The 21,787-nt window shown below is 32.8% G+C and overlaps 1 long non-coding RNA gene across 1 annotated transcript in view; it reads left to right on the forward strand.

Moving 5' to 3' along the window:
• Positions 1-19,531: 19,531 nt before the first annotated feature.
• The window catches only part of LOC116763409, a 36,170-nt gene continuing 33,914 nt past the window's right edge, over positions 19,532-21,787 (forward strand). Inside the window, exon 1 of the long non-coding RNA XR_004352518.1 lies at positions 19,532-19,593. This is a non-coding gene — a long non-coding RNA (uncharacterized LOC116763409). The remainder of the gene's footprint in view (positions 19,594-21,787) is intronic.

Raw genomic sequence — 21,787 nt, forward strand, 5'->3', positions numbered from 1 at the left:
AAACATATATCAAAGAAAGGATTAAAAAAAACGATAGCAGTGTTTGCCCCCTTAAGTCCCTTCCAGCCCGAAAACACTTAATTCTATGATCCTGTACTTTCCACAAAACTAAAATTAAGACTTGTACTTTCCTATTGCATTTCTCTGTATTCTCAGAAAATTTTAAAATTTAATATGCTTTTGTCCCAACTAATCAGATATTCAGGAGCAATTGAGGATGTATGTGGCAGTACAAAGGGCAAACCACTGTCATGTTCCTTGAATTAGCAGGCAATTAAGGAAACAGCTTAAATATTAAGATAATTGTGGATATGCATTTACTGAGCCCAGTTTATAGACTATCACCAAAGCAGTTTCCCTTTTCTAGTTAGCCTTACTAGTACTGTCCAAGAGTACTTAAAATTCCACCTCTCACCTTTTTTTCCATCAAATAAGTTCAGTTGATTTCTTACTTCATTTTCTTACTGCAAATATTTCATAATTGTGAATGTCATAGTAGTCAAATGCTTCTCTTATTTCACTCTATTTTTAATTATCATGATTTAAGTATTCCTATGATACTTTGAGATTTCCTAGGTGTGGGTCTTAAAATTTGCAGCAAAATGCATTTAACTCCCTTTCTTTGAATAATGCTCTAATGGATATTCTTATACATTTAGAATAGTTCTTCACATTGTGCAAAGTGTTTCATCACCCATTTTCTCATTTTGTCACACCTAGTGGATGAAGGATTCGTTGCAGATATTTTCATTTTTGCTTTCTGAGTGAGCCATCAGAGAGTCGGGGTGTGTGGGTGGCGGCATGACTGATGAAGAACACATAGGTGGAAATTGTCAGAATTGGCAATCTAACCCTTGTTTATGACTGCACCTAATAAGTCTTTGCTTTTGAAATACATTGGCTCCTGAAATACAAACTTTCCTGATTTCACTAAAAACAATTGTCATTTATTTATTTGCTATTTACACTCCAGTCCTTACAAATGATTAGAGGTTGCTAGAAATTATGGCAGAATACGATTTAGACTTGGTCTACCTACTTGATCCTCTTTTCTGAAGGCTGATAATTAAGCTGCCACAAACCAGGGAAGTAAAACCCTCCCACTGCACAAGCCAAGTGCAGCAGTAAGGAGGCTCTGTAGAGGAGGCTGTGTGTACATCTGCAGTCATTTCTATCAAGGGTGACGAAATTGTCCCTAAAGAGCTTTTCATATATATATGAAAAGCTTGTACTTTTCATATATATATATATATATATATATATATTTTTTTTTTTTTTTTTTTTTTTGGCGAGCTTTTCAGCAGATTTCTGCTTGAAGTAGAAGAAAATATGGGTCAGGTGAGAATAATGGAGTAAGCCAGGAGGAACTTTTTCTCTCCCTCCAGGGTTTAGTTGCGTGCTAGGGAACCTGAAGGGAAGGATTTAGACAGTTTGTGCCAAATCATCCTGATACCTAAACAACTCTCTGTTTGTATTTAGAAATCCCTGGAAATGTTTTTTTCCAAGCCAGTTGGTTTGGTGGAATATAGGCCCGGCTGTTTTAGAAGGTAACGCCAACCAGGGAAAAGAGTTTCAAAATAGGTTGTTTTTTAAAACCATACCCAGACTAAAACAAATTGAAGTGTTTTTAAAACCTTGAAAATTAATTTAGTTGCTCTGGATATATTACATTTTATATATATATTAAGGGCATTTTAAAATTCCTGAGCTGTTTTTGTTTGATGCTGAGATTTTAGGTAAGCTTTAAGTTTAGAAACACTCATACAGGATGGATAGAAGTATCCCTCCACCCTGGACAATAAGATGAGAGCTTGGAGAGGTTAGTAAGAAGATGAATCATTGAGTTGTGTGAGGAACTATGACTGAAGGCCCCTTGTTGTGGCCGAATTGTAGGAGAAGGTCCTGAAGCTACTTCCACAGACCGCTCCTGGAAACTCCACTTTCCGTAAGGCTCCTTTGCAGCACCTGTCAAAAGAGTTTCCTATCCATATTGCCGTGGTGAACTCTGACTAAGCCATCTCTCTGTGAGAGCTGCTGTCTTGGGCAAGTGGTATGGGTGGCTGGGTTGGGAAACAGGGCGGGCACTGGGAGTGGAGAGAAATGTTGGTTACAAAGGCAGTAGCTGATCAGTGGTCCATTCTGTTCTGACCCAAAGCAGATGGTCACTTTTGATCAGAAGGAATTTGGTGTTCTCTGTTTCTGGAAAGGAGAGGGTTCAAAAGGGAAAGAAATCAGAATGAGATCATTTGGAGGTGAAGTCTTCTGGAATGTGTGTAAGAGGTTAATAGAAACAGACTTAACATTCCTCGTTTCAATGTGTTTGTGCAAAGAAAAGAAAGGCAGCAGAGAAAAGCTTTAAAAAGGAAACTTTGGGTAGTTTAAAATAAAAAGAAAACAAACTGTAATGATGTGAACACAGCAAATAGCCAGCAAAAATCTGAGAGAATCAAATTGGATTTCAGCTGTCAAAGTTTTCTGCCTATTTCTCTGGGGGCAAGGGTTGTATTTCTTGGTTGTCTGTGAAAATCAAAGTGTTCTAAAGTTTTGGGTTTTTAAGCGTTTCCATATTTTCTTAGAAAGATTGGTTATGCATTTTAAAATCTTTCTATAGTCATTTAACATTCATTGTCAGAAATATCTCTGCTGCACATGCGGAGGCACAGACAGTAAATATATAGCTCTGAACATATGATACTGTCTCTTGTTTATGCACCTTCCTTCCCAAAGGTGAATTCACTGACGTATCATCAGTGGATACTTTTGTTCTTTTCTAGTAGTAGCCATGAGTGTGTCAAGCCATCCACGTAAAGAATTACTGGTTCATACTGAGGACTTCTATGTGCATTTCATCTGACATGAATAGCAGGACCAACTGGCCTATCTAAGTATCAAACTTGGCTTCAGTATTGCTGTGCCTTTGTCAAGTGATCTAACTATGGGCCTATATGATTGAGCGGGACTATTAATACATGATCCAAGAAGAGAAAGGCCTAATTTTTAACATGTCAAAGTCCCTTAAATGCTATTTATGACATGTCTTTAACAAAGTTAAACTTACTTTTTTGATTTCAAATTATTTTATTTTAGGTGTAAACAAATTTATTTTCAAAAAGTTAATTTACCAAATTACCAGCAGAGAGCAGGACCCAGAGCAAATGAGACAGACAAGTAAACGCTGATGGAGGAAAGAAATGAGAAGCATGGAGCACGAGAAGGCTGATGGGGACACAGTGCGGGACCATGGACAGAGGGTACAATCTGAGCTTGGGGCTGGGAACGTTATCACCTGGGCAGGAAGGATCCTGGAACTGGGTGAAATGCCACCTGGGGAGAGGTGGAGTAATGCCAAAGGCTAGTAGGTAGCTACTTAACAACATTGCCTAATTCCAGATATCTATCCATGAATTACTTGATTTTTTTCCCACTTTTCATCCGAATGTACTACATTATGTAAAATCATGATATTTTACCCATTCTCTGTTGTGCAAGATAATCTTCGGGAGGGAGGGGGACATACGGGGATGGGATAGGATGAAAAGAATCTTTATGTATAATGAGTCAGAGTGTGAAAAATAGCCGTTTTTATTTTATTACTTTGTTGAGTCTGTAAATATATATTTTAATCATTGAGGTGACCAAAAAAACTTTCGGATTTCAAGTGAAAACACTTCAGCAATATTTTGATTGGGGTATTATGGTTTTCAGATGTATAAAGAGAAATAATGTAGATAGAACCATAGCTTTATACCTCAATGTGTTTTAAAATACTGAAAGATAAAATTAATTAAATGATCATTTGAACAGAAACTAATCAAAATGTTAATATTACAAATCAAACAAGAACAGATAAGTTTTTAAGAAGAAAATGCTTGATGAAAATCAGGAGGTAGGAATTCCCTGGTGTTCCAGTGGTTATGACTCCACACTCTCACTGCCAAGGGCCCGGGTTCAATCCCTGGTTGGGAAACTAAGATCCCACAAGCCTCAAAGTGCAGACAAAAAAAATAAAATAAAACAAAAAGAAAAAGTCAGGAGGTAGGTCCCTATTTCTGAACATAAGAAAGACAATGGAATAAAATTTCTACTTCTACTTTATTTGTTCTTAAAAGAACACAGAAGCAAAATCTACTTTTCCTCATTAAGACATTTGAAACTAAAAACCACATTATTTTAAGTTCTATAGGTCACATTATTTTTTTTTCAGAGATCTTATAGCTTTTATTTTTATTTAAAAATTGTTTTTGAAGTATAGTTGATTTACAATGCTGTGTTAGTTTCTGGTATACAGCAAAGTGATTCAGTTATACATATAGGTCACATTATATTTTTATCTGACTCTTTAGGTAAAATGAGGTCGGAGTCTAGAGAGAGAAAATGTAATTTTTATACTACACAATTCAAATTTCTTTCTATATGGATATATATATACTTTCTATATATACTTTTAGTTTGCTGTAAAGCATTCTCATTGCTACTGACGTTTTTAAAGTAAATAACTACTTTGGCTCCATCCAACTATTAATGTACAAGAAAATTGAAGAGACTTAATGTAGAGAAAAGCCGTTTGGGAAAGAATTTGCATTGTTTTATGCCTGCCAAATTTCATTATTTGCTCTGGATTTCTGTGTAATATAGTTTTTTGTGGGGTTTTTTAGGCAAAATTAGAGCAGACAAGCAAATTTTTATGATACATATAATATTTAACTCAGACCTTATAATTCTAGAGTTGTGAAGTTATGGGTGAAACTAATTTTGTTTGTTTTTGTTTGTTTGTTTGTTTTGCGGTACGCGGGCCTCTCACTGTTGTGGCCTCTCCCGTTGCGGAGCCCAGGCTCCGGACGCGCAGGCTCAGCGGCCATAGCTCACGGGCCTAGCCACTCCGCGGCATGTGGGATCCTCCCAGACCAGGGCACGAACCCATGTCCCCTGCATCGGCAGGCGGACTCTAAACCACTGCGCCACCAGGGAAGCCCCCTGGGTGAAACAAATTTTGAAGAAGCTTAGAGAAATTAAAAGGGTGATGATAATAATAATAAATCTTTCCAAGTAAGGCATTAGAACTTGATTTTTTTAGTGCAGAAAATAAAAAATAAAAGACAGCATAGAATGATTGTCATGTATATACTGGTTTAAGATGATTGTCAAAAAAAGCTGGTGCTAATTGTTTTTTTTTTTTTTTCATTTTCACAGTTCATACCTCATTTTCATCACTGTAGATGTAGACCAGTAATTCTCAAAATGTGTCCATTGATCCCTAGGTGTCCCAGAGATCTTTGCAGGACTCTACAAGGTCAAAAAAATTCTTAAGACTCTTAAGATGTTATTTGCCTTTTTTACTCTCATTCCTTCCTTAGTGTGCAGTGGACTTTTCCTACATTTCCATGAGATGTCATGACATCATTGCTTTGATGACTAATGGAATATGTATTTGTCAACTGCTTATGTTAAATTTTTCTTAATTTTGAATATGATAAATATTGATAGCTATAACTCACATAAAGTGAAGTTCTTTAAGAAATTCAACAGTATTTAAGACTGGAAAAGGGGTCTTGAGACCAAAATATTGAAGAGCCACTGATTTATACCTGAGCACAATCGTAATTTTTCCAGTAGTCAATGATGTTGGATAATTAGAAATTTCTTATAAGATATAATTATCATATTTACCTCTAAATTTTCTATGCCTTTTATATCTTGTATTGCATTTTGGAACCCCTACTTTCTTTTCTTATTTAATGTTAATTTATAATTTAAGTTTGAGAAATGATTTTTCATTTTATATTCTTATTTTAAATATTTTATTGGGCATGATTTAGATTAAGTTATGATTATATGCCATATTCATTATTTACATTTGCAGTTTGACTGGTAAGTTGTCTATCAACTTTAATCAAGTTGTTCCTAGCCTAAGGTAGAATGAGAGGGAGTATTATAAAGGTAGAGCACATTTTATTTATGTCCTTATTTTGGTGATAAAATTTATTGGAAAAACATTTATAAATTATTTGTTTCTTTAATCTTCTATTGTATTATCTATATTAGTGGTCCTATACATTGCAAATTCATTGTTGGCATAAATAACAATAGAAACTCTGACGATCATCCCTTTGATTCAAATTTGAGGAAATGTTGTTTCTTACCTCTTACCTAATCCTTGATCCTTAATTCCAAACATATAATTTATTGTGGTTTTAAATAATTAAAGCTAAAAAGGGAATTCTGAAAATATGTATTTATCATTTATAGAAAATATTATCTGAATTACCCATATTAGTTGCTCATCATTTATTCACATTCATACACACATTTTTTTTGTTTGTTTTGTTTTGTTTTGTTTTACACATTTTTTTTAATGAATAGTATATTTTAGAAATTCTTCAAAGTGTTAGTGGTTCTTCAGTGGACACAATAGACAAAAATCACTGTCCCCATAAATCTCCCATCCTAGTAATATTTATCGAATAACCGATTAAAGATATGTGGGAAAAATTTGAAGAATGACAAAAGCATGAATTTTGTCTGTCTTCAACTGAAATTAAAGTAGAACATTGCAATTAGTCATTGACTTAAGTTTATATGCACAGACACCATCATGTTTAGAAATATTTGAAAATAGAATTATTTTGTTATTTGTTCTGGTATGGTACTCTCTCGTAATCTTTACAGTTCACTGGGATATAACCAAGTATAGGAGGAGAGAAAGTGTTTGAAAATGATCTATTTGGAGAAGGTAGGAATATTAATGAAATTAATTAGAGATGTTGGATTCCATGGGACTGGACATGTGTTTACCAAATAATTGTCCAAATTCCTCTTTACTTTATGGCCACTGACTACATTTGAATGATATGAAAAATAATACTCAGTGTTTGTTGTAGCATTAGCCATGTAAATCAGTATGCTATTATTAATTTGTATTTGTTTGCACTGGAAATGTCTCCTTTGGGCAGGATTTTTACGTAAATCAAATTATTTGGATTCCATTTAAAGATAACATCCTTGTTATCTTAGTATTCATGATCTAGGTGATCAGTTTCAGGATTATGTAAGAACATTTTTCAAAACTATTTTTATAATTACTTTCACTCAAACAGGACCGCTTGTTTTGCAAGCAAACTGTGAGAGACAATATTTCAATTTCAAAGGAGAATGAAATAAATATTGAAAAATTGAGTTGTCCTTGAAAAATTGAGGTAGATCTTGAGTATTTTTTTCTTTCAAATATGATTCTCCTTACTATTAATCTTTTAAAGGTAAAGATCTTTATTGTGTTATTTAAAGGTAAAGATCTTAATTGTGTTAACATTTTTTTAGCACAAAACCAAAACTGGGTCCTTGATAAACTCTTTTGTTTATTCTATTTATTTGGACATAGCTGGAATTATAAACTAAACTTATTAAAGATAAAATGAATTTACTTTCTTTATGATGTCTTAATCAAACTTTTATCCATTATTTACTGTGAAATTTTTGTCCCCACTTAAACTGTATTTATTTTAAGTGTCTTCTTCCAAAATAAGTTCTGAACCAAAAACCCCTTTAGAAAGGAAGACACACTTAAAAGGCAACATTATAGCATAAATGCAAGAACTATAGTACACTGAGCCATCACATATTGTATTTATGTAAGAAAAAAATCCTCTCTACCATGTTATTAAGCTAACTTTACTCTCATTTCAAATACGTGTTGTATTGAAGTTAATATATATGCTATTACTTTTGTTCCCTAAAGTGATCATTGATCCTATTATCTGTAAAGCTAGGGAGTGAATGGGAGACACCTGCAAAATGGTGATGGATTAGAGCAAAAATGATTGAACTGATTATTAAAATGTCTTGAAAAAGTCAGTTGTAAGGCCAATGTGGATGGAGAGGGAAGAGTGTGAACATGATTCAAAGCTTTACCACCTTTCCCAGGACATAGAAAATAGAGACATTGCATCTTCATCTCCCTCTCTGAAAGAAGCTACTATGTGAATAATATGGAACATCTTGAGGGACATATTTTGATTTTTATAAGTTTGTTATAACTTTCTGATATATATATTATTTTTTCTGAGTGACCAAGCCCAGTGTTAGTGTTAATTTCATCCTCAATGACCCTGGGAGAGAGGTAATATGATCACCAATAGTTTTTCATTTAAAAAATATTTCAATGACATCCTTCCTTTCACTGACCCCACCCAAGGGTTTACAAAGGACTGATATATTGTAGAAATCAGAGTTGTCTATTTAACATACTTTTATTTGTGAAAACTTGTAATTTGGAGGTATGTGAACACTCCTACAATAGTTGTATTGAAGCTACCTATGCCATTTTTCTAGTGTCTTCCTTTAAATTTTTCCAAATTGGATAATGAATATACTGAAGTAAATTCAGAAAAAAGTATGTTAAATTTCTAAAGTCCTTGTAAGATGCAACACCCCTTCTTAATACCTCTGGATGATAGTAAAAAACCTAAAAATGTTATTGCACATAATTCAAGGGGAAACCTACCAACAGTGCTGGTAACAGTGGAAACTAAAAGTTGACATTTTTCAGGGCTACATCCAAATCCAATCAACAAGTGAGATAAAACTGCAAAATCTCTTTAGTAAATATAACAACTAAAACAATGGCAATAATAAAAGGTAGATAGATAGATAAATAGGAAGAGTGAAAGGTAAAGGAGATAAAGTATAAAAGGTCACTAAAGTTAATACCAGCTAGATTAAAGTTAAACTAGCTAAAGAACCAAAAAAAAGCATGCTATAATTATATAATTTCTAAAATAAACAGGTAGTTATTTCAGTTCCATCATTATACTATTGGAATAAACAAAAGAATTATTGATTGATTTCTCTTAATTTCAAGCAGTTGATCCTAAAATCCTATATATTGTATCTATGAAGATAATACTAATACTACATCAACCAAGTAATTTGGGAAATTACAGGTTACCTACATAATAAATTACTCCTGAAATATTTGGAAATACCTTTGAGCTAGACCAAAGATATAAAACCAATGGAAGTGAGGCTTCATACATTCCAAGCACTGACTCCTAAGGTAGGCAACCTCTCTTAATTTGAGACAATTCAATATGATAGAAAAGTGGATGAGCGCTTTTTAGTTTTGATTTGTGACCTGGAACAAGTCACTTAAACTTTCCAGGGCTTAGTTTTTCTATAAGCAAGATGATGGTTCTGGAACAGGTTGTCTTTAGAGTCCTTACCAGCTTTTAATTTCCATGATTACACAATTATAAAATCATCTACAGTTCTGATCCGAGACTTTGCGCATGGTGCTGCCATCGTGTGGTAGGCACAGTAATAGTTCTGTATTTTTTAAGTATGTATATATAGTAGAGGGGGAAAATCAACAGAGCAAACATTGAAAACAGATGTGCAGTCAAAGAGACACTACCAGGTTTAATTAAGGTTAGCCACAGAGGAGTAATAAAACAAAATGTTTTCTAACCACCTAGCAGCCACAGAAAATGAAGAGGTCAAAGAATAATTTAAAACAGATTGAATTGCCTCACAGAAAATAAAATTCGTTTACCTGAAATGCCCCCTCAATAACTGAGTCACAAAATTATTCAACATGCTAGTATTTATTCTTCTAGCATATAGGGACCCTCTCTGTAGGAGTGGACTTCTTCCATCACATATTTATATGATACATTCTTTTCTCTACTTGGTACTTAATAGTACAAATAAAAATTCAAAAAGAAAGTAGGCCCCCCAAAATGTAACTCTTTAAGAAAATGGCTCCAAAAATGTTTTTCATTATTAAATAAATCTCAGTTCTAATGTAAAATAAATATTTTCATATGTAATACACAGGTGCATAATACATGATTTCTGAAATTCTGATTTCAAGATTTGGAAAAATAAAGCAGATAGAATATTTTTAAATTGTTAATTTTGAAATCATAAAATTATGGAAAGTCATATTTAGTTTTAGTGTTTTAAAATAATATTTTCTACAAGAACATAGAAAGAGAGACATTACACTGAAATATAAACCAGAGCTCACCACCTGTCTGTATACCAAGAGGTGCAATCAGCCTAAGTACTAGTATCTGTATTAGCACCATCTAGTGCCTCCCATGGAATGTTACCATACAAATTATTTTGTCACTTCAACTTAGAAATATATATATAATATTAATGGTCTGTTATGAATTTTTTTAATTCACAAGTCTATGCTCTCCCATGTTTCATGTATTATCATTAAATATTTCTTTCAGTCAAACCAGTTTTGAGGGAATTGGGATAACAGAACATCTGGTTGAGTGATCACATTTTTATATTTAGTATGACAGATTAAAGTTAAATCTCTGATTTTAAAAGCTACTAAAAAAAAACTAGGTCACCCAAAATTTCATTGACCAAGAACGTGGGGTTAAAAAAAACCTGTATTGTGGTGTCCTTGATGAGATTTTTTTAATTTGTATCAACAGAACTGGATTAAAAATGAAAAATCTACTAAATCACTCAGATGTTTTAAGTTGTTTGATTAAAGGAAAGAATTATTAATATGTTATCATTATTATAATTTTACTATCAATTTATTAAATATTGCTTAAACATAGTCCCAGGATTAAGCTTTTAAGAAGGTTACCATGGAGCAAACATAGGTAGGTTCTGTTTCCAATAGCCACATGAATGTATCAACTACAATTAAAAATAGAAAGTGACAATTGCCATAAAAGACAAAACTTATGTTCTATGAGAGTCTAGGTATAGAAGTTCACTTCTGATTGTAAAGATGAGGGAAATGTATGAAGCAGGTTCTATCTGAGCTGAGCCTTTCCAGATGAGTATAATTTAGATATGAGAAAGTGACAGGGTCAGAGGAGGGTATAACAAAACTGGAAAGAAGAGGCTTGGCTAGAGCTCAGGAGAAAAAATGCCAAACCATAGGGATTCAGAGTGAGTGGTCTGAATGGGCTTCAATGAAGGGTATACAAAGGAAAATTGTGGGAGGTACATATGGAAAGGAGCAGATGATAAAGGACTTCGAGAGGCAAACTAAAGAATTTGACTGAAATCATGAGATGTCTTGAAATTGCATACGATCTGGCCTCCAATATTGAATCCTAAAAGTGCTTTAGTCATTAAGAAGTTTGCAGTAATACAGATTTAGTTCAGTTTAATTGATTTGATGGTTTCTTATGTGGGGGCTGATTCAATTAAAAGAAATTAGCAAGTAGACATGTTGTTTCAAGTAACTGAAAAAGAACTTTTAAAATATTTGGACTCTTAGCACCAGCTTATCAAAACCTCAGCATTTCTGTATTTTAAATCTCATTTTATGCTATGTATATATAGCCCTGTACAGGGAAGATCTACTCTGCATTTTAGTTTAAGTCATTTTCAGAAACGAACTAAATGTCAGGCTATCTCTATGCTTACATACCAGGTTAAGTATAAAAAATTCAATCATGCACCAGATGTTTTGAGATAATGCCAAATATCTAGACTCATTTGAATTATTCACCTAACCACCCAAAATTTCTTTAGATTCAACATTACATGTAATTTTGTTTTGCAAAGATGTTAAGGTAGACTAGACTTATTCTGAAATATGTATATGTTCCCTATATTTAGGTTTTTTTCTTGTAATATTTCTTATAAACTATTACTTGTCTGCGTTTAAAATATTGACAACACTTGCACAGGTTTTCCAAATGAAATTTCTATTCACCTAGGCAGTATGACAAAACTGGCTTTTCTTAAATTTATTTCTATCCTTGTTCCTTTTCTTTTACTATATTGTTTTACGTTCTGTTCACATTTCTCAAATTTCCCAGAAGAGGAATAGAGCTAGAAATTGCATCAGGTAAAATCAAAGTTTGCAAAAGAAAAGATTGGATATTTTGATATGTAAATAAGAAACATCATTTCTATAATGTGGATATTTTGATATATTGTGAGATTGCTCTGGGCTAAAAAAGTTTTAAATTAGTAAAGATAAATTGATTTTAAAATTAATGTCTATTAATTAAGGTTTGTCTTTGAAAATAGTATATTGAGATTTTCCAGTTGATGAAATTAAATTTTTACATTCAATATCATACTAAAAATTATTAACTATCTAGTAGGTGGATTATATAATGACAACCAAAAGCTATGATAGCTTTTCCTTGTTTACAATCAGTTGACTTACCTGACTCATTATGTGGTTGGTTATACAGTTTAATCTTCTTTATAATGTTCATAATTTTATATCAGTCATATTACCTTTACATTTTTTAACTTATCCTTTTAAAAGGTCTTTAACACTACATACATCAGCTGGGTTTCTTCTACGTACGTTGAAGAAAATATTAAACAAACATTATGACTATTATTCTTTTCCTGGAAATCTAGTCCTGTGAGTTACTCTTAGTTCACTGGTGACTGGCTATGTAACAGGATTCAGACCCTTTTCTACCTAGCTATTCCCAATTTATAGATACCTGATATATAACTGACTGATTATCAAACATTTCTTCCTTCTCTATTCTGGGAAAGGAATCCTACTATCACTGGAATAGATAGTATGAAAATTTCTGGTGGCTTTAGAGAAACTGCTAGTTCACAAATGGAAGGGAAGAAGTGAGGAAAAGCTAAAGCCTCTGCAAGACTTGATCCTGGCTAATCTGATGGAGAGTTTCCTGCCCTCAGATATTTCCCTCACAGTATCTATGCTTTTCACTTTATTTGGGTATATTGGTTAAAACTCCACCGGATTGTCATTGTGTTTTTATACATTTCCTTAAGAAAAATGTTGATAATTTAGAATCATTAAATGATTATCAACACTTTACCCAGTTGTGTGGATCTATCCAACTGCTTGAGAAACTCCTGAGTGAACAGGAGGAGAGTATTTATGGAGGAGAGAGACTCTTAAGTACTTTTGAAGCCTAGAATACATCTAAAATTAGAAGAGAATCAAAGTGAATTCATTGTCCGGGACTAGGTGCGCTGTTCAATGGGGAACAGCCATTGACAATAAAGTCCTGAAGAAGAGCTTGGGGGTACAGCAAATTAAATCACAAGACAAAGAAGAATGAGTTACTGAGTTCCTGTTTTATCTCACTCCTCATAATCACAGTCTTATGAGGAGGGCTTTACTGACCCCATTATTTTCAAATGAGGAAACTGAGACCACCTAGAGTTAACTTCAGCAGGAGTTGGGATTCAAAACCAGATCCGTGTGATCAGAGCTCATGCTCTTAAACTCTGACCACGTGGCAGAAGACAAAAATTTGCCTAGAGAATCTCCACCCCCACAAAAAAAGAGGAAACACTTGCCTTCTTTTCTTTTCTTTTTTTTTTTAGTTATTTCTGAGATATACATTTTAAAGTAATAGCTAAAATTATATTTTATAACATTATACTAGGACATATAAGATTTTTAGAAATTTCATGTAATGTCTGAAACTTTTATATTAACATATTTCCATACAAATAACCCCAAGAAAGTTTAGTATTCGTTGTTTTTTTTTGTTTGTTTTATTATACTGCAGGTTCTTATTAGTCATCAATTTTATACACATCAGTGTATACATGTCAATCCCAATTGCCTACACTTGCCTTCTTTTCATTCCTTTTGCATCAGAATTTCCTCCCAAATCTCTAATCTAGAACTCTGCTAACAATAGTACCATTCTATTACTGCATAATTTATAACACAAATTCATAACTCTTCTATGGGAATATGGGTTCTTATATACAAAAAATCAAACTCATGGGTTATTTAAAACAAGCCCCAGTCATAAACTAGGACATGCCTAAGGGGAAACAAATATTTTCAAATTTAAAAACCTGCTGGAGGTAGTTGGTAGAGCTACATACAAACAAGTCCAGGATTTTCAGTCATTTCCTGAAATTATCTATTCTATTTTGTATCTTCACTTCTCAGGAGAAAAACAAATTACTGGTTATTAATATGGGAAATAATTAAGAAATTTTCACATATTCTGTCATTTCTATCTACCCAAGTCTTCCTCAATTCCTTTCTCCATGAAATAGCCACAATTCTTATTTGTTTGCCATATCGTTATTGCAATACTGTATAAAGAAATAACAAGTAATAATAATACTATTTAACTCAGTCTAAAAATCTGACGGTTGATTCCTAGAAGTTAATTTTTTTTTCTTTATATCCAACAAAACCAATCAAGGGCTTTAGTGTTGCCACTGAGAGTTACTGGTTAAGGAAAAGAAAATGAAAGGCAGGTTAAGATGTGGAGTTCTCGCTAGAGCTGTTTCTTTACACACGTAAATGAAGAAAACATATAAGTATGCATTCGGAGATCAATGGGAGGTTCATTGATTGACTGTGGTGTTGATTCTTCCCACATCATGCAGCCAAGCCCACCAATCATTGGCCTGAAGAAAACTCCTTGTCCACTGGCTCCTTGGGCAGCAGCTTTGGCAGTGGGTATAGCGTGGACAGTGAAGGAAGCAGCAGCACTGCAGGGGGCACTAATCTATTTCCTATTCCAAGGATGTAAGTGGTGGTTTGTTTTTTTTTTTCCACTGGAAAATTAACAGCCTCATGAGTAAGGTTTTCTTAACATTGAAAAGGAAATAACTAGATAATTATCCAAGTCTGAGTCAGTGTCCCTGAAGGACTTCAACTGTTTATGCCTATGTAAAAAATAGACTGTTCAGGAAAGATTGGATTAATTTAGTGAATTCTAAGCATGAATGCTGGTCACCACCAGGACTACTTAATCAGTACATTCTGTATTTAATAGAAAAACTGCTAAAATAATAATAACCTAGCTATGCCTGAATCAAGTTCAGCAGCAGTAATACATGGATGCTTTAATCGCATAATGCATAGATTAATTGATTTTGAATCAGGAGATATTTAAACATATTTAAAGAACTCATATCACATTTAAAATAACACATTGGGTTATAGACTTTTCAACTATAAATTCCTCTACCATTAAAATGGAAGATTTTGAAGTGGATCCATATTTTCTAGAACAAATAACAAGCAGTACATAGGTCCCCAAATAGATACTCTTGGAGTAAAGTTAATTTATAATACGTTAAGCCTCGAGAAAATCATATTGCCAATAAAATGCAAAACTAAAGCAGACTGTATTTAAAATGTGTTAGAATGGGTTTAGTCATATCAGTGGCAGAATCTAGCAGCATCCAAGATAAATCCAAGATAAATTTGTTATCTCTATTCCAATATCAAAATCTAAACTTCCTGACTTTCTCCAGTAACTAGTTTTCTAAGTTTTCAAGAACACCTTTGGGCCATGCAGCTCCAGGATCTAGCCCAGGGTGAGTCCAGCCTGCTGTCTGGTTTTGTAAGGTCTGTGAAGAACTAAAAATGGCTTTTGCATTTTTAAATGTTTCCCAAAAACCCAGAAGAATAGCATTTTGTGACACATGATAATTACATGAATTTGAAATTTAAGTGTCCATGTATTAAGTTTTATTGGAACACAGCCACACCAGTTTGCTTATGTGTTGCCTAATGTTGTCTGTGCTCTAAGGGCAGACTTGTGTAATTACAACAGAGACCATTCAGATCATTCACTGTCTGGCCCTTTGCAAAGTGAATTTGAAGATCCCTGGTCTGGGCCCTTGTTAGAGGGTCTTTTTCATTTTCTCTGTTAAGTGAAACCATCTCTGGGAGTGGAACTTCTATTTCTCTTTGTTTTAATATCACGGTTTTTTATGAATCTTTTCTTTTGATCCCCAGAATAATTCTAATATTTAGATAATGGCTCAAGTTTATAAAAGCAGAATAATGGGGAAAATGTATTTGTAAGGTGAAAAATATGTTTATTTTGTGATTTTCAGGTTACATTTTTCCTACTTAAATTGACTAATTATTGGATTATCTGTCTATTTTTTTTGAGACCTAGGCTGTGGATTTAATGGAGTTATTTGTATTTAATCAGTTCGTTTATTATTAGCAGTTATTTCTAAAAGGAGTGTGATCTCATTAGTCCGCAGACTCTGATGATCCATTTTAACTGAAGAGAATTTCTACAAATTCATTACATTCCTCTCTCTCCAAGCTGTGAATATCATATAAATTTGTAAAGGTTTTACACCACACATCACTTACTATCCTTCCAATTTATCTGTACCTTTCAAAATATATAATCTAACACTGATGATAAAGTTATAACTTTCAGAGCGTAAAATACATTATTTCCTCAATATCTGAATGTGTGAAGTGGAAGTAGATTGTTTTTTTTACATACAAACCACATTTCAATTTTGCTTTTTCCCATTTTTCTGTTTCTCTTGTAAATCAAAAGCCTTTAAAACTGCGTAGGAGGCTATTGTTTTTGCCATATGAGCACAAAGAGAATTCTCTTTTCTAAAGAATTACAGGATATAAGTAAAAAGCAGTATTTGGTGGTTCTTTTCTATCTCTTTGTATCTAACACAGTTTTGCTTGGGCTAGCATAGGTGTTTAATAACTATTTGGTGATTGTTTAACAAAGACAAATTATAACCTGTGCAGTCAGAATGTTCTGAGATGAAGATTATTTATTGGGAATTCAGAAAAATTGCATCCTTTATGACCCACCGTTACATTTCCTTTGTACTTCATTTAGCTTCACAGTGCTGCAAGTTTTCTGTATAATCTTAGAAATGCTCCTAATACACATTTTGGCTAAATACCAAATGTTAAAATCAGTTTTCATTAGAAGCAAATACTGCAGCTGAATAGCATCATTAAAATATGAAATGTAGGCCTCAAGATCAAATAAAACTTATCCAAAAAATTTTTATTACAATTACTAAAAATTATACTTATTTTGTTAAAGTTTGGGATAGTATAGGATAGTAATTTTTCAGTACTCTCATCTACTCAATTAGCACTACTAAAATGATCCTCACTTTCAATTGAGTTTGGCTCAGTAACAAGATGTGTTTTGGCCCGCTCTGCTTGTATAGTATACTGCTAAAGGTGAGATTGTTACTAAGTTATTAAGCTTTCTCCATGTCTGATTCTGGCAGACAAAGTCAATTTTTTAAATCTATCAACTCTTTGTCTTGAATCTCATTGAAGTAATTACACAAATTGAAGTTTTGTGCATTGCTTAATCAAGACTTTTTTGTATATATTCAGATGCAAACTATATATAATTATATATATATATAATTTATAACATTTCTTCATGTACTTTATCCTTCACATAATCACTTAATAAAAATTTGTGTTTAAAACTTTGACCTAGAATTGTCGTCTTGGAACAATGTAATGGCTTTCAAGATAAAATGGTTTTGGAATTTATATCAGTTCCTCTTTCATTATGTGCAGAACCATTTCAGTAGAATGATGAGAGGATCTTTAGAGCAGTTTTCAAGTAAGATCTAATTGGAGTCTTAAGAAATAAGTATGGTTACATTTTCAGCTGGTTGGTCAAACTAAATATTTTTGTGAGAGTGTGAATGAATTGTTAGTAAATACTGCTAAGTTTGAATTATTGTCTAGAAAGTATAGTATCAAGACATTCCTTTGTTCAAGCACCATTTTTAACACTTAAGAATTTTTATTCCATCTTTTTATTTTTTATTTTATTTTTTTTATTTTTTTGCAGTACGCGGACCTCTCACTGTTGTGGTCTCTCCCATTGCGGAGCACAGGCTCCGGACGCGCAGGCTCAGCGGCTATGGCTCACAGGCCCAGCCGCTCCGTGGCATGTGGGATCTTCCCGGACCAGGGCACGAACCCGTGTCCCCTGCATCAGCAGGTAGACTCTCAACCACTGCGCCACCAGGGAAGCTCTATTCCATCTTTTTAGAACATCTTATATAGCTACATATAAAGGCAACTTCCAAATCTTTTGTACACCATGTAGCTTTTTCTCTGAAGAAATAAGAAACAACCTATAATCTTTTGGCTGCTACATTATCAATATTCTGAACCCACAGTGCTCAAAGTATAATGAATTCTTCCTCTGTTTGGCCTTCCAAGAAGTTTAAGGCTGAAATTAAAAATGGTTCACAGCCTTTGGCTGAATTCTAAAGCTGTTATGTACATATCTACCTATTAATAATTTATATTTATTGAATATTATGATGTTTCAGACACTATGCTAAGCACTTACATACATTTTCCATGTGATTTTCTCATAACAAAATGGTAGCTCATGTTACTATCCTTAAATTACAAAAGAAGAAATAGTCTTCACCAGATTAAGAGATTTACCTTACATGACGTAGAGCATAAAGTAGCAAAGCCAGAAGCAGAAACCAAGCTGTATGACTTCAAAAGCCAATGTGCTACACACAGCTGAAAATACAGGAGGGATCTGAAAGAAATGATAATCTATGTAATTACAGTATTATATTTATAAATTATTCAATTCAAAATTTCCCTTCTCACCAAAGGATCTATACAACTCATCATAACAAAGTGTGAAGATATAAATAACCCTTCTCCTTCTTGAGTTAAAAATGGCAGAAAAAATTAAACAATTCTAAAACAAAATTTGAAGATTTCATGATGTTCATGTCTTTCATAAATGAGTCTATGAATAGGACACTGAATTTTGAGGTACTATGTTTGGAGTAAATAGGAACGATAAACAAATTTCCACTTTAAAATTAACATGATATAGAGTGATTTTTTGTGTTTGTACATTTGCCATTCAAGTAATTTGTTGCAGGTCTGAATATATGTCATTCTATTTTTTCAAACTTAGACTCCTTATTTGCATTTAGGGTCATAACTGAATATATAAACTTTTATTTCCTTTTTAAACAGAGGAAAGGTGGGGCAGAATGGGCAAGAACCTATAAAACAGCCAGGAGTAGGCATAGGACTAGCAGACACTGAAGGTAAGTTGCAGTTTACAATACACTGGATTTTGGTTGTATCTGTATGCTATCCTGTTTGCTTTGTTTTTGTTTTAATATGAATGTTAATTTCTAAGTACTAATACCAAAAGCACCAAGAAATAAGTCACCATTATCTGTATGATCTATTAAATTAGAATGACTTTGTCACTTCACTTAACATTCATATTTAACATTTAAGCACTTTGGGGTACTACAAATTTTAAACGGAAAGAAGAATGAGGATTACAGAATGAAACTTGAAGACTTTCTCAGGGAAAAAATATCTTGAAATTAAAAAAATGTTTTTGTTTAAAATACTGTACAAATAGAAAATCATGAAACCTCATTTAAGTCAAAGGCAAGCCTTAAAAATGTGGAACTAAGAAGAAACTAATGGTGTAAAAATCTTTTTATAGAAAAAATAATGACTGAACTAACTTCTAAAGTGAAAACTTAATTTGAAATTAAATTTTGTTTTATTAAGTAGTATTATAAATATATTACAAAATGCAAAAAAATTCCTTTTCTTCCACACATAATCAGTATCTCTAAGGTGCACAATGACTTATCCTTCATTTAAAAAAAATTTTCCTAATGTTTTGATAAGATCTGATAGCACTGGTATCCATCATGACTTAAACTCTCAAGAATTTTAACTATTCCAAGTACTTAACACTATTCTAAGTACTTTTCACATATTATCTCATTTAATTTTTACAGTTACCTATGAATATACTTGGTTTTACATGAAAAGAAACTGAAGTGCGAACATCACACAAGGTAAGAGCAAGTGATTGAATCCAGGAAAATGATGCCAAATCACAAGCTATTAAAAAGAATGATAAATGGCATGGTATCACACGGACATTTGATGGGGAAATAGGAAACCCAGATTTAAGGTTTTTAGCTCTTTTGTGGTGTGAAAGGTAATATTGAATTATGTAAATAAATTTTGCTTATTCCATGTGATGAGGTAATAGTCAAGAAATTTTCCTGGAAACATTTGTTGAATAAGCTTTCCTTTCCTCACTAATATGAAATACCATATCAATCATACTCAAAATTTTCAAGAATATTCATGGATGGTAATGAACTTTATGGAATATTTCGTTGACCTTTCAGTCTATTTGAATCTGTCAGTGCCAGTCTCATTGTTATTCTCACTTTTAGTTTTTTTTTCTAAATTAAACTATTTTTATCCATTTATTTTTTTAATATTAAGAAAAAAATCTTTAGTAGGGCCAGACATTATAAAACTCTTAGAGGAAAACATAGGCAGAACACTCTGTGACATAAATCACAGCAAGATCATTTTTGACCCACCTCATAGAGAAATGGAAATAAAAACAAAACACACGAATGGGACCTAATAAAACTTAAAAGCTTTTGCACAGCAAAGGAAACCATAAACAAATGAAAAGACAACCCTCAGAATGGGAGAAAATATTTGCAAATGAAGCAACTGACAAAAGATTAATCTTCAAAATTTACAAGCATCTCATGCAGCTCAATATCAAAAAAACAAACAACCCAATCCAAAAATGGGCAGAAGATCTAAAGAGACATTTTTCCAAAGAAGATACACAGATTGCCAACAAACACATGAAAGAATGCTCAACATTGCTAAACATTAGAGAAATGCAAATCAAAACTACAATGAGGGCTTCCTCATTTTCAAGGTCCTACATTTTCTAGTTTGTTTTGAAAAGATGATACATATATTTATTACAGTATTTCAAACTACTCTTCTTCCCAGAATAAATCTGATGTGATTCCTTGTATAGTAATGCCTCCCCTCTATGAAGGATGTCTTTTCTAGACCTTATTATGCTTTACTAAATGGCCTGAGTTTAAAATTCAGTGCTACTGATTTCTATTCCTGGATTATTCACTGGGAATTTAGTATTGAAAGCATATCCTAAAAGTTGTCTGTTATTGAAATAAAAAATAATTCTGAGTCTTTACTGTGAGCCAGATTCATCACTGGAGGTTATTAGTTGACCGCTAAAAATGAATTAAATGAATTAAATTTCTAGAATACATCTTGACTGTTTCTTAGCCTTAAGCACACATCAAAGAACTGGCAATTGCTAAATTTAAGCCCAGAATATTTTAGACTTTCAGGGATTAATATCTCTAATGGCAGTTTTTAATATTTTTTGAAAATGTCTTCTTTGCCTAGAAGTCCCCAAACTGCTTGCGTTGGGAGTTGGTGCTCTGATTTATTTATGGGAGAGAGGCTTTTGAATCAAGATAAGGACATTAAAACATAGCAAAGGGTAGTGAATGAATATAAACTAAGAATATTCTCTTAGCATAGTTGTAGAAAATTAACAAAACAAGACATATAAATATTACAGATATATAGTTTTACTTTGTTCTAAATGCGTTTACATTATCCGGTTCATTGTCACAAAGCAGCAGGGGATATAAATATAGAATAATGATTTCGATTTTAAAGTTATGGAAACAGAGACATAGAAAAATGACACCATTCACCCAGAGTCAACTAATTAAACAGTGTGGGTTAAAATCTACAGTTATGTAATCTAATATCAACTGACTCTTGCCTATTGTATTTTCCAAGATTTTTTAACATTAATGGTTACAGTGCTATTGCATGAAAAATAAATTTATAAAACTAGCTGCAACTATTGGAAAGAAAAATAACATTGTTGATGATTATGGCCAGTTAACTAAGATTAATATCAATTACATTATAGGTATTATGTGGCTTATAAAACCATTTTAAATCTTTTTCTATCTGATATTAAAAATGTCCATAAAATTACTGTACTCAAAACAGCAAGAGATATAAAGAAGATTCCGATATTCCTATAAACCTAATTAAAATACATTACACACAAAGGAGGAAGGATAAGAATCCATACGATGTCTCAACAGCAATAATAGACACTTAAAAGAGGGTCATGTGTAATGCCCTTGAAATTCCAAGTGGAAGAGAGTATAAACT

This window comes from Phocoena sinus, chromosome 1 (assembly GCF_008692025.1).
Source record: "Phocoena sinus isolate mPhoSin1 chromosome 1, mPhoSin1.pri, whole genome shotgun sequence".
Classification (NCBI taxonomy): Eukaryota; Metazoa; Chordata; class Mammalia; order Artiodactyla; family Phocoenidae; genus Phocoena; species Phocoena sinus.